Here is a 15,205-nt window from a genome sequence, read left to right as displayed (position 1 = left end):
TAAATAAGATAAATTTTTAAAAAAAGTTTAAAAAGTTTATATTTTATTTATTGTAATGTATGCCTATTATTAAATGGGGCATATTTGGTACAGGTACATATATATTACAATTATATACAATTAATATTTTATTGCTACATCTCAAATTAATCATATCTCTTTCAATTTAATTTGTCTTATGGAAGCACCCATCCATGACACTCTATGCAGATGTACACTTTTTGTGGTGTGATAATTTTGTTTTTGCTTGTATATTCTGCCCTTTACTCTCCTTTTTATGAAATTGTCATTTCAAAATTATTCATTTTCCTGAATTTTTGACCTTTTATTTTAACTAGTGAAGTCTGTAGATTTTCTTTTTATTCTCAGCTTTAGGTGCATCTTACTATATAAATTTTTAATGTTCTGTAATTGACCTCTAATATTCTGTAAATTTACCTCCAATTCTGAGCACTCTGGACTATTGATGTCTGAATGAAAAAAAATCTCAAAATTATTCATGCAAAAAGCAGGAAATGGATGGATCAGAATGTAAGACTGGTGGATGCTAAGTATGTAGGTGACATTATTTTTTTTAAAAGTATTGGTGGAGGGGCTGGGCTCAGCTCCAGATTTCTGGACATAAGCGCATAAGAGGTCCTGTGTTTGATCATCAGCACCACATAAAAATAAATAAATAAAATAAAGATATTGTGTTAAACTACAACTGAAAATAAACACATTAAAAATTGTGGAATATATGGGGGTAGGGAGAAAAAGATCAATGAAAAAAAAAAACTTGAGCAGCACAAGGGTTCAGATGCGACAAGTCTACAATGGCATCATGAGGTTAGAGGGGTAGTGTTCTTGGAAGCAGAAATAATATTTGGGAAGAAAGAAAAAGGTAACTGTTGCACTATTCCAAAGTGAGAGAGCCAGTTGAGTGGGTTCTGTTTTTAACTCTTCACATCTATAAGTGGAATTGACAGTTTATGAGGTATGCCTCACTATGTAGTAGAACACCATATTGAAGTAGCTTTACACTTTTTCAAGACTACAAGCTTTCTTTTACAATTGCAGTCACATTAAATCTTTGTACTTTTTAGTTATTCATTCATGTATTCACTTATTTATTTTTTTTTATTTACCACTTTTTCTTGTCATTGTGTTTACATTACAAGTGATTATATAATGGTATAAATATCCTGAATGTTAACTTCTTCAATGTTGGTTTATGTGTTTATGTATTTACTTATTATTTGAACAATTTTCCCCTTGCCAAGTCTGATTTATATTATATATTAATCTTGTTTTATAAATACTTGATAAAAAACACATTCTTTTAAACAGCTGAAGGATCTATCTCCTGAACATAATTCCAATCACAAACTAAAGTAAGCATCTGGGTCAGTTTAAAGCTGTGTGAAATCTTTTCTTTTTTCCTATTTACACCTTACAGTAGGACTCCTCTCTCACTTGTATATGTTTGAGAACATACTAATTTCTGAATGCAGCATTTAATAAATATAGATGAGTTTTCATCAACAAACCCACTATTGTTTTTAAATTGTTTATATCCTTGACCCTGAAAGTTTCACTGATTACCCCTTCACCTCTCTCTCTCTCTCTCTCTCTCTCTCTCTCTCTCTCTCTCTTTCATATTACAGATTGAACCCAGGATTGCTTTTCTGCTAAGAAACATCCTCAGCCCTTTATAAAATATTTTATATAGAAAAAGGGTTTTGTGGAGTTTCTTAGAGCCTCACTAAGTTGCTGAGGATAGCTGGCTTTGAACTAGTGATCTTTTACCACAACCTTAGAAGACTCTAGAATTACAGGATTGCACCACTGAACCCAGCTTTTCATACTCTCTTTAAAATAATCAGTCACAACTCTAATAATTAAAATTGCATTCACATCACTCTTTTCTAATGCAGTAATATATTACCATCTAAAATATTTTTAAAACAAATGTATTAGATGACTATTATTTTATTCCCAGAGTTTATTCTGTTACCTCTTTAGGATTGATAAATGGTCTTCTTTCTCTTCTTTCTTCTTCTTAGATATGTGTGGTCTCTTGTTATCAAATGGGTCTATGATAAGTGTGTTTAAAATTATGATTCTAAACCTATCATGAATCCCAACAATTCCAAGAGTATTGAGAGAAGAAAAAGAACAATATGCATAACTAATGAATCACTTTCAGTGGAAGCATAGTGCCAGTGTCCAAGGTGGAATGCAATCAAGATGCTTCAGTTGTAAGGTGGTGTCAGAACACCACCCTAGGGATTTGGGGACCTCTAAAACACCATGTCCATATCAGAATCTTTTATTCACCTTTTAAATACAGTTATTGCTGCTTGAATAAAAAATAAAACACTATGTATAAAAAAGGTGAATGAGAATTAAATCCTCTGGAGGCACCAAGGTTGATTTTTAATTCTAGCGGATAATTAGTAAACTAAGGTAGACCTTACAATAGCCCCATCTTTTCCAACAACATCGAACAGAACATTTAGATGTACTAAACTGAAGTGAAAAAAATGCATTTCATGGAGGTGGTATCAAAGAAATTTTAATGGCAGAATCCTGGAAATGTTAGATAATATTATACACATACATATACAGTTATACAGAGAAAAAGATAAATGATAAGCTCACAAATGCAAGGGTAAATTCAGTGTACATGAATTGCATGTACAAGGTAATGATGGCACCTAAAAAATCAAGAAAGTAGTAATTGAGGTGATTCAGAACTCTATAATTGTGGGGAATAATAATAAAAATTTAATAAAAATAGATACTCTTATATCCCTTTGGGTATGCCTCTTTCCCCTGCTGTTCATCTGAATTTGATTCTCTCAAATAAGCTTAGGTGAATATTTTGTCAGCTAAGTTTTGTAATTCCCAGTCCTGAACTCACTTTTGTTGCTTTTTAAAAATTTATTCTCATCTGCAGAGGCACAAACCCACTTCACTCATTTTGTTCAACGAACTGACTTTTTTATATCTTTACAATCAATGTTTGAAATAGTCAGTCTATAGGAGGGTCTTCCATATCATATAATATGGTTCTCAGACCCTGTGGGAATTGAGGGTAGTTCCCTGCTGTTATACTATCATCTTCCCTGTGAGAAGGCTTATCTATCTTCTGTATTCCACCAACTCAGAAGAGAAGTATTTGTGGTCACAAGCTAAAGAACACTAGAAGATATAAGATTTGATAAAATGCAAGAAATAATTTTCTCTTAGACTTTTATAGGCAGTATGGCTATTTCATCAACTTGATAAAAATTTATATACTCACAGTCATTCACACTATGAAAGTCTTGTATTTAAATAATCCATAATTGTAAGAAATAATTTCTGGTTATTTCATTCCTCTAAGTGACTTAATTTTTTTTAGCTATATTAAAAATCAGAAATTACTGAAAATTAAATCTATGTATTCAAATTTCCATCATGATAATGTGATCAGAATTAAGTAGGAATTAAGAGAACATTGAACAATGTTGCTTTAAAACATGATTGAAACTTCCCTGCCTTTTCTGAGTGTAAGAATCAGGTTGATAAAGCAATGTCAAATTTCTGAATAGTATGTAAGTTTATTTGTGATTCATTTTTTCAGTACTAGTTTCCAGGGCTGAGGATATGGCTCAGTTGGTAGAGTGCTTTCCTTGCATGCATAAGGCCCTGAATTCAATCTCTAGCACATAAACACTCAAAGAGACAGACAGACAGAGAGAGAGAGAGAGAGAGAGAGAGAGAGAGAGAGACCTGTTCCTTTGTGATGTAACTTATGGTGGTCTTTGCTAAACCATTCTCTTCATGTTAGATACTCACATGTTCTCTTTGCTTTTAGTTACTTTTGAGAACTTCTGCCTTAACTATTATTTTCTTATGAACCTAATAGGGATTCATTTTATTATTTGGAATTAAAAAATCTGCTTTTCACAAAAGGAGGTTTTCTACTGATATATATTGCTGGGAGCCATCAGCCAAGTAGGTATGACAAATTCCTTGCCAGCTTACTCCCATGCTGTCTAGTGGAAGGACTTCTGAAAGGTGACCTTGCTCAAGGACCAGGGCAGGATCCGTGTTTAGCATAATAGGAGAGTAGGGTGTTTCCCCTTTAGAATAGGGCAGTTTAGCATAATAGGAGAGTAGGGTGTTTCCCCTTTAGAATAGGGCGGTTTAGTATAATAGGAGATTAGGGTGTTCCTCTTTTGGAATAGGGCGTATCCTGCTGCTGAGTTCCTCTTGAGTGCTTAGGGTCAGACAGTATATTTTGGGAGACAGAAGCCCATGCGGAGTGGATTTAGGCAGGAGTGGATTTGGGCGGATTGGATTTGGGCAGAGAACCTGGATTCCCCCAGAACGTGTTTGTAGACGCCGGTGTGAGTTCGGGAATAAAGAATTGCTGTTTGAATCTACAAGCTGTGTGGAGACTCGTGATTTGTGCCCAGCCGAGAGACTGCGGCATCTGGTGGCCCGTACGGGGAACACCTGAAGCTTGGGGGTAAGTGAAATTGCTCGCCCCTGAGGGAAGGGGAGAGAATGGGTGACCATTTCAAAAAACAATGTGTTCTCCTTTTGATTTATTTTGTTTTTCTTTCAAGCTGCCTATCCCTAGAAATTTCTCAGGCAAACTGGAAAAAATGGTTGACTAAAGGTTTGAAGTTTGTCGGCCCTGAGGAAGAGAAAATTGATACAACGATTTTTTATTCTGTTTTTGCTTCATTCAGTTTCGGTTTTGTTTTGTGTTATCTTATTGGGTTGCGTTATCTTTATAGTAGATTAAAACAAACTGAAAAGATGTTAAGTAAATTGTTAGAGGTTCAGAACATGGTGAAAGACATTTTAGATCAAGCAAAAGAGAAGGTCTCTCGAGCTAGTCAGACAGAGGAAGAAAATTTAAAGGAAAAGGGGTTGTTAGGAAAAAGGCCACACCAGGAGGCTGCTACTAACTCCGTTTTATCACAAGAGGGTTTAATTCAACCAACAGCCCCACCGATAGAGACAGCTGAGTGGCCCTCAAACACCGTAGTTGATAAATGGAATCCTGAGACAGGACCTCAAAGATTAGCATGCCCTGTACTTGAACAGGTAGGAGGGCAGCGAATTCACCGTGCTTTAGATTTTAAAACAGTGAAGCAGTTAAAGGAGGCTGTAACAACCTATGGTCCCCAAGCTCCCTTCACGGTGAGCATGGTCGAGTCCATTACTAACTTGGACATGACGCCAGCAGATTGGGCTAGCATGTGTAAATCTGTGCTAAATGGAGGACAATATTTGTTATGGAAGGTTGCCAATGAGGAATTTTGTGCAGAGACAGCTAGGCGAAATGCAGCAGCCGGTTACCCTCAAAGAAATCTAGAAATGCTGCTAGGGAAAGGACCTTATGAGGGTCAGCGGCAACAAATTGAATATGATCCTGCTATATATGCACAAATTGCTGCAGACGCAGTTAGGGCATGGAAGACTTTACAAGGACATGGAGATTTACAAGGTCAGCTATCTAAGATAATACAGAGAGCTAATGAACCTTACGCTGACTTTGTAGATAGGCTAATTCAAACGGCTGCCAAATTTTTGGGGATACGGAACAAGCAATGCCATTAATAAAACAACTGGCTTATGACCAAGCAAATCGTTGCTGCAGAGAGGTTATTAGACCATGGAGACATGAAGATTTAAACACATATATTAAATTATGTAGAGATATTAATGAACAAGGGCAAGTCTTGGCAGCTGCAGTACAACAGGCTTTAGATACCAGGCCAAAAACATGCTATGATTGTGAACAAACAGGACATTTTAAAAGGAGTTGCCCCATAGGAGGAGGATTTAACAAAACTAGGTATCAAAGAAATAGAATACCGGGTATTTGCCCACGATGCCGTAGAGGGAGACATTGGGCTAATGAATGCCGTTCTCAAACTACCATAGAGGGTTCTCCCTTACCAAAAAACGGAAAAGGACCAGGTATTTACCCACGATATCGTGGAGAAAGGCATCAGGCTCCATTGCCAAAAAACGGACAGCCGGGCCCAATGCTCCGGGGCCCACAACCACAAATATACGGGGCAGTGGAGGAACCCAGCAACACCATCAGAGTAGTGCCCAGGACACATTGTCCATTAAATCCCTCATCAGACAAACCCGAGGGAGCGCAGGGTTGGACATCTGCGCCTCGGCCAGAGCAGTACTAACTCCAGAAATGGGAGTTCAAATCATTCCCACAGGGATAAAAGGACCTCTTCCCCAAGGGACAGTAGGCTTATTATTGGGACGTAGTTCATCTACATTAAAAGGACTTATGATAAGTCCTGGGGTAATTGATCCCGATTATGTAGGTGAAATAAAAATTATAGCTAGTTCTCCAAGAGGTATATCAGTAATTTCACCTGGAGACAGAATAGCACAGTTGTTAATAATACCCAGCCTACATAATAAATTTCCTAGTCATAGTGTAAAAAGAGGTTCCAGGGGATTAGGCTCCACAGGTGTAGATTGGGCTATGTTGTCTTTAAATTTAGATTCTCACCCAATGTTAAAACTAAATATTCAAGGACACGACTTTAATGGGCTACTGGACACAGGTGCAGACCTTAGCATCATATCTAGTAAGGAATGGCCAAAACATTGGCCATTACAACAAGCCACTCAAACGCTTCGAGGCCTAGGAGTGGCGACTAATCCCCATAGAAGTGCAATGATATTAGACTGGAAGGATCCTGAAGGTTGTGAGGGAACTATACAGCCCTATGTATTGGATCATCTTCCTATAAATTTATGGGGACGAGATGTCCTAGATCAATTAGGTTTGACGTTAACAAATAACATCAATCCTAATGCGCCCACTACTAGGGCTAGACAAGGTTTTAGGAAAGAAAAAAGATTAGGAAAACAAGGACAAGGTATAGCAGCACCAATTCAAATAGATCAAGGAACAGACAGACATGGGTTGGATTTTCAGAAAGGGCCACTGAGACAATCAAAATTACTTGGAAATCAGAAAGACCAGTGTGGGTTCCTCAGTGGCCCCTGACTAAAGAAAAGATACAAGTAGCCCATGATCTGGTCAAACAACAATTAGCGGAAGGACATATACAACCTTCCATATCTCCCGATAATACTCCCATTTTTGTCATTAAAAAGAAATCTGGTAAATGGAGATTATTGCAAGATTTAAGAGCCATTAATAATGAGATGGTTATTATGGGACCTGCTCAATCAGGGATTCCTCAATTGTCTGCTTTGCCAAAAACCTGGCATGTTTTAGCCATAGATATAAAAGATTGTTTTTTTTCAATTCCAATTCATCCCGAGGATAGTCCACGTTTTGCATTTACTATCCCTGCATTAAATCATGAAGGTCCTGATCAGAGATATGAATGGAAAGTACTCCCTCAAGGGATGGCTAACAGTCCAACTATGTGTCAAATATATGTTAATAAAGCAATCCAGCCACTTAGAAATCAAAATCCTGAACTACAAATATTTCACTATATGGATGATGTATTATTGGCACATAAAGATAAAAACATATTGCTGGAATGTTATGCCACACTTACAAACTTATTAAAAAATTATAATCTAGAGATAGCAATAGATAAAGTACAATTAAATTTTCCAATTAATTATTTAGGAGTTCTATTATCCTCAACCATGGTCCGTCCACCAAAAATTCAAATACGAGTAGATCAACTCAAGTCACTTAATGACTTTCAAAAGTTATTGGGAGACATAAATTGGATAAGGCCTTATCTAGGCATACCAACAGGAGAGTTGGGACCTTTATTTGATATTCTAAAAGGTCCATCAGATCCAAACTCACCTCGCATGTTAACTCCTGAAGCAAGAAAGGCATTGAAAATTATTGAAACATATATGGAAAATATACATTTGGATAGAATTGATATAAGTTTGCCTTTATTATTTATTGTACTACCAACAAAAAATATTCCTACAGGAGTATTTTGGCAAGAAGGTCCATTATTGTGGATACATTTATCTTATTCTCCTAACACTATTCTTACTAGGTATCCTGAGGCTGTAGGACAATTAATACTCAAAGGAATAAAAGCAGCGAAGGGAGTGTTTGGAATTTCTCCCAATAAAATTATTACTCCATATACTATGGATCAAATTGATGAGTTAGCTAATGAGTTAAATACTTGGGCAATAATCATGTGTAGATCTAATGTTTCATTTGATAATCACTTACCATCTAATCCTTTGTTGTCTTTTTGGTCTAAGCATCCTGTAGTTTTTCCAAAAATGACAAGAAAAACCCCTATCATGAATGCTCCAAATATATTCACTGATGGGTCAAATAATGGTACAGCAGCAGTAGTTACCCCTGATCAAACTTTTACATTTTTAGTACCCAAACAATCAGCTCAAAAGGTAGAGCTTAATGCAGTATTACAAGCCTTTTTAATGTTTAAAGATTCTGTATTTAATTTATTTTCTGATAGTCAGTATGTAGTTAATGCTATAGTATCTCTTGAAGATGCTGGTAGGATTTCCCCTTCTTCTACTGTTTTCTCTTTGTTTTCCTCTATACAAAGTCTAATCTGGGACAGAAAAGATCCATTCTTTATAGGACATATTAGAGCACATACAGGATTGCCTGGAGCCCTTAGTTTGGGCAATGATTTAGCAGATAAAACTACACATGACATACATATTTTCTCTACACTAGAAGAAGCTACGAATTTTCATAAAAAATTCCATGTTAATGCTAATACTTTACAAAAGCGTTTTAAAATAACTAAGGAACAAGCCAGACATATAATAAAACAATGTCAAAATTGTGTGACCTTTTTACCACAAGTTAATCTTGGCATCAATCTTAGAGGACTGATACCTAACCATATTTGGCAGATGGACGTCACACACTTGCCAGAATTTGGAAAATTAAAATATTTACATGTTACAGTTGATACTTCTTCCGGATTTTTGATGGGCTCCCTTCATGCCGGAGAAAAAACTAAAGATGTTATAGCTCATTGCTTACAAAATTTTGCCACTGTGGGCGTTCCTAAACAGTTAAAAACTGATAACGGTCCTGGCTATACCTCTACCTCTTTTAAACAATTTTGCTCATCATTTGGTATTACTCATATAACAGGAATTCCATACAATCCACAGGGACAAGGCATAGTTGAAAGAGCTCATCAAACTATTAAAACGTACTTACTAAAACAAAAAGAGGGAATTGGAAAGGGGTATATATGCCCCAAAGATAAACTTAAAATAACCCTTTTTACTCTAAACTTTTTAAATTTGGATTCATCAGGACTTAGTGCTGCGGAAAGGCATATGTATCCAAAAAATGTGCATTAGCCTAAAGTTCTTTGGAAAGATATTCTAACAGGACAATGGAAAGGTCCAGACCCAGTGATTGTCTGGAGTCGGGGCTCTGTTTGTGTGTTTCCACAGGGAGAACAGCAGCCGATTTGGATTCCAGAAAGACTAACTAAAACGATTTCTACAGATCGAAAAGAAGATGATTTGACTCAAATCCATAACAGCTGATATCCAGAACTCCAGCTTGGCCATTCTTACATCTGCAACAGTGATTAACAAGGATGCTTTTTTCAATATCTATTTTATTATTGCATTTTTCCCACATCATAAGGTTCTATTTTTATTTTTTGAGCTCATACAAACCTAGGTTAATGTTTTTCTGATCAGTTTTATTTTTTTGACTATAGAGTTTTTAAACATTGCAATGGAGATTTCACCTAGGTAAAGCTACAAGGCCTTTATTATTATCTTATGTGTTGTACGTTTGTTTGCACATTTGTGTTTTGTGTTATATGTGTGTGTGTGCGTATGTCCATATTTCATATATGAGGAGCGCTCATGAGAAAATGGATCCGAATTATTTTTTTTATTATTCACGTGATTTAAATGGCTTAATTTAAATTAGGTAAACAGCTGTTAAAGATTGTTTTTAAAGGTGGTTAACAGATCTGCTTGTTTACTAATTTAAATCAGGTAAACAGCTGTTAAGGATTGTTTTTTAAGTAGGTTAACAGATCTGTTTGTTTACTTTCACCTTTCCTTTTCATTATATTTAATAATTCTTTTCAGGATAATGTCTTTTTAGCATCATTGCCAGAATTCCTATCTTCATCCCAATGAATATAACTCAACAAGTATGCTCAATCAAGAAGTCAACTTACTTTGGGAGGAAACGGACTTTGGGAAGAGACGGACAGATTGATAGATTCCTCCCCTTTGAACTGCTTACAGAACTTGCCTGGACTATGTAACTACGTTTAGTGCAGCAAATTGTGGTAATGCTGGCATAAATTTGCTGATGGTGTCACCAGTGATCTTTGCTGATGGTGTCACCAATGATGCAATTTTTCCAAAGGAACTGTCAATTGGCTTGGTGTCGTGGCATTTCTGTATCCTCCTCCCTTCTGCTAGTGATGGTCTAAATTTGGGGGCCAATGGCTATATGCTGGACCGGCAGTCAGTGACGGGTATGATCCAATTGCAATGGTATCAACCTAAGACAGGAGGCTGACGCCTAAAGGTCAGTTACCTAAAGGTCAGTTTTCCGATGACGGGTAAGAACCATATGTTGAATTGGACAACCTACCAGGCGCGTTCCTTAAGCCACATTAACCTCACTCCCCCACTGGCACCAAGGCCAAATTTGGGGGCCAACAGAGGTGAGGCAAAGAACCTCACCCCCCCACTGGTGCATAGACCTATCCACAAGTATGGCTGTATGCTGGACCGGTAGTCAGTGACGGGTATGATCCAGTTGCAATGGTATCAACCTAAGACAGGAGGCTGACGCCTAAAGGTCAGTTACCTAAAGGTCAGTTTTCCGATGACGGGTAAGAGCCATATGTTGAACTGGACAACCTACCAGGCACGGTCCTTAAGCCACATTACTTGTTGTTTAATTAATCAGAAGGGGGGAGATGCTGGGAGCCATCAGCCAAGTAGGTATGACAAATTCCTTGCCAGCTTACTCCCATGCTGTCTAGTGGAAGGACTTCTGAAAGGTGACCTTGCTCAAGGACCAGGGCAGGATCCGTGTTTAGCATAATAGGAGAGTAGGGTGTTTCCCCTTTAGAATAGGGCAGTTTAGCATAATAGGAGAGTAGGGTGTTTCCCCTTTAGAATAGGGCGGTTTAGTATAATAGGAGATTAGGGTGTTCCTCTTTTGGAATAGGGCGTATCCTGCTGCTGAGTTCCTCTTGAGTGCTTAGGGTCAGACAGTATATTTTGGGAGACAGAAGCCCATGCGGAGTGGATTTAGGCAGGAGTGGATTTGGGCGGATTGGATTTGGGCAGAGAACCTGGATTCCCCCAGAACGTGTTTGTAGACGGCCGGTGTGAGTTCGGGAATAAAGAATTGCTGTTTGAATCTACAAGCTGTGTGGAGACTCGTGATTTGTGCCCAGCCGAGAGACTGCGGCAATATATATATATTCTGATCATTCTAGTTTTATATTTTGCAGATTGGCTGTTTTATTTTCAGCTTTTTAACCTACTCAATTTAAACTTGATCAATTTGTTGGCTAGTTTCCTATCATTTGTTTCATCAAGTGAATGTAGTTTGATCAATTTTATGGTTCCATTCTCTACTTTTCTACCTCATTGATATTGGTTTCTTCAAAGTTTCCCATCAATGTTTCTGATTGGTGGTGGGAATAACTAGGAACTAAACTCAGAGCTACTGGAGTACTGAGCCTCACACCCAGACCTTTTTTGTATTTCATTCAGTGGCAGGGCCTCACAGGTTTGCTTAGTGCCTTGTTGCTGAGGATAGCTTTGAAGTTGAAATACTCCATCCTCAGTCTCCAGAGCTACTAGGATTCTAGGCTTAAGCCAACTTACCCATCTAGATCTTGCATGTTGTAATTTGATGTCCTTTTAAAATTGCAAATACAAGTATGTTGCACTTACAGAAATATATTTCGATTCATTTTGCAACTATTATTGTGGTAGCAATTTTTGGGGGGCTAATGTGTCTATAATTTTTTCTGTTGTACTTATTAAATTAAAAATATATCATGTTAATGTCATGTTATTGACAGTGTTTTACAACATTTATTATTTTTGTAGCTATGTATTATCTAAAACTGAATAAGCTCATATTTCTTGAATCTTATATGACCCCCAATGTAGCTAATTTCAGACACACTTTTTACTGTTTGTACTCCAATTTGTCACTTTATGATTAGTAGGCCAATGACAAAATTTAGTTTCCTTCAAAATATAAATATTTAATTGTATTTATTCAGGTTATCATAACATCTCATAAGCCTTTAAATAAAATAGTAGTGTGACTACTTCATAGGTAATTGTGAGCTGTTTTAGTAATTAATATTTTACCACAATGTGTCCATTAGAAATAGTTCATAATTTACTCAGTGTACATTCATTAAAATATGATATTTTTAGAGAGCTTTAGAATGACAGCATGAAGATATTCATGAAAGGTTAGCCCAGCAGAACTAGTGAACAGAAAAAAATTCCAACTATTTATCATTGCTGGTCCAGAAAAGTACCTCAAGAAAATAGACAAGTAAAGGTATAAACAAAAGTATAAAAGGCAATAGAAATACACATTTTCTACTTTCTTAATGGATATTGAAAGCAACATATAAACCTGCATATTTAGAATATTTGTCCCTAGTTCCTCAAAAAGCCTAACCTGAAAAATAAAAACAAAAAACAAACAAAAAAACCCTCTCACTATGTGGTAAGCATTCTTAGTATTCTTCTTTTTTTTTTTTCGTTTTGTGAAACCTTTATTATGAAAATCCATTTAAATAGATGAACTACTTTAAGTGACTTTTCAGTAGTTTTGGATTTGAAGAGGAAGGTCTCAAGGTAAGCTTGGAACCTCATGGAATCAAAAAAGATGGGAGGCACATCCAAGCACCCAAAGCCTGAGCACCACTGTGTGGGATTTGGCCAGGTCCTTACACTGAGCCCCGAGTCTGCCCTCTGCCTGCAGTGTGCACTCCAGTGTATAGCAGACACTCAAGACTTGGCCACCAGGCTCAGGCCACCCAGAAAAAGCTCTTGCTTCCCACACTTGGGCTGAATAAGAAAGGGAAGCCTTTGATGTCAGGCCCTGGGCAGCATCCCACACCTCCCCTGCATTTACTGGGGAGCTCACCCTCTCTAGGCCCCTCACAATCTCAGGCATAGAAGATGAGCTCTGGGATCTGACCACCCTGGACCCCCATCCCATTGGTACTATCTGAAGAGCACTGGAACTGGAAGGCCACCTTCCCACACTGTACTTCCGTCATCCCTTCCTGCCCAAAGTAGCTAAGCTCGCTGCCGTCCAAGACAGCGCTGGCAATGTAGAAGGTGTCCTGCTCAACCTGGACTGGGTGCTCAAACCAGACCGGGAAGGTGTTACTGGATCCATCCGACACAAACTTGGTCAGGTTTTGAGCCAGGACCATCCCCAGCCGCTTGAGTTCAATCTTTACAGTGTACTCAGCCTTCCCAGAGCTGGACCCCTATAAGCCCAAACCTGCTATAAACACCCTTCTATCCACGGCAAACTGGATGCTGTCAGAGCGCCCACGGTACCGCCACTGGTTGCTGCGGTAGGCAGAAGACTGGAAGCGGTGGCACCTCTGTGGAGCAAGGCCTTTCCTCTTGGTCAGGGGAAAGTCAAGGAGGGGCTTGTTGGCAGCTGTGTACCACAGGAAGATGTTGTGGGTCTCCTCCAGGGTCAGGATGTCTGACTGGGCAGCACCATTGGCAAACTCCTCCAGAGTCATGGTTGGGATTCGGACCAGATAGAGGGCTCGCCCCAATACATGCCTCTTGTTATGTGGGGTGGCTGGCAGGCCCTGCCTTCTGCACTCTGCTTCAGCCCAGTTCAGGACAGCTTCAAAGACCATTGCCTCTTTAGTGTTGAGGGCCTCATGGGTCACGATGATCTCCAGGGTCTGCCGGTCAATTTCACAGAAGCCTTCGGACCGAAGGGCCATCTCAGACTGTGCATCAATGACCTCCCAGCAGCGCTGGGTCAGTTCAGGTTCCTCAAACAGCCGGCTCTGGGACAGCAGGACGCATGCATTTTTGGCTTCCAGGCTTGTCTCCAAAAAGGTGACACAGGCTTTTGCTAGCGCAGGCACAATGTACTTCTTAGCAGCATACAGAATCGCCAGCACCGTGTCAGCCTCCAACTCGATCTCATCACTGTACATGTACTTTAACAAGACCAGGAATGCCGCGGGCTCCACGTCAGGAATGTGGATTTCGGACTTGACCTCTGCAAGGTCCCCATAGAACATAGCATAGAAGACAGAGCTGCCGATGGCCAAGACGTACTTATGAGCGGGAACCCGCCTGGCAGCCCCCAGCGGCCCCACGATGAAGTGTACATCTGCCATGAGCTCGTTGTTGAACATCAGCGCGTTCCTCTGGCGCAGCGTCGGATGGAAGGAGTGCCAGTTGGGGCTCTCAGGGTTGTTGTTGTCGGGGGCGGGCGACGCGGGCGCGGGCGGTGGCGGGGCGGGCGCCGGGCGGGGCGGGCTGCGCGGGCTGGCTTTCTTACCTGCGGCCGCGCCAGCGGCATTGCTGTTGGCGATGTCGGTGGCTGTGGCAGCAGCGGCCGCTCAGGCTGGCGGGTACAGCTCCGCGGCCATCTTCGTGCGCAGGGCGTGGGGGGTGGCCTCCGCGCTCGTCGGTGTCGCGCCGCGCGTCCTCGCGCCGCTCCGGGGCCTGGGGGGCGGCTCTGCGAGCACCAGCAGGGAGGTCAGGCACTGCGCCGCCGGCCCGTGCAGGCAGGCCAGCGGCAGCAGCATGGGGCTGCGCGGCGGCGGGCGCTGCTGCCCCCGCCGCGGCCCTCCCCAGGCCTCGGCCCTCCCCGGCTCCCACGGCCGTAACGGGGCCCACCCACCCGGCGCCCGCCCCGCCCGGAGCCCGCGGCCCGGCCGCAGGGGGCGGCGTCCCGCCCGACCGTCTGCCCTAGCCCGTACCCGCCCAGCGCCCAGTATTCTTCTTTATATTGTTTGACACATGTTTTGAGGTTTCTAAAGAAAAACATGTAAAAAATAAACAGTGTCTTCAAACTGAAGTGTTTAACATTTTTTCTCATCACCCACACACATACATTTGGCTTGGTACAAAAATCCTTGTTTAATTCTACTAATTTGCACTTTTTTTCAGAGTGCAACCAAAAGTCTCAGGATGTGTATCTTCTAGTCTA

At 40.1% G+C, this 15,205-nt stretch overlaps 1 pseudogene; it reads right to left on the bottom strand.

The window, feature by feature from the left end:
* Nucleotides 1-12,145: 12,145 nt before the first annotated feature.
* LOC143390106 (BTB/POZ domain-containing protein 6 pseudogene) lies at nucleotides 12,146-14,801 on the bottom strand (annotated as a pseudogene).
* Nucleotides 14,802-15,205: the final 404 nt, after the last annotated feature.

The sequence above is a fragment of the Callospermophilus lateralis genome, unplaced genomic scaffold, assembly GCF_048772815.1.
Source record: "Callospermophilus lateralis isolate mCalLat2 unplaced genomic scaffold, mCalLat2.hap1 Scaffold_89, whole genome shotgun sequence".
NCBI classification, from domain to species: Eukaryota; Metazoa; Chordata; class Mammalia; order Rodentia; family Sciuridae; genus Callospermophilus; species Callospermophilus lateralis.
Note: the sequence above shows the minus strand (reverse complement) of the source record. Positions and strands in the feature narration are given on the sequence as shown.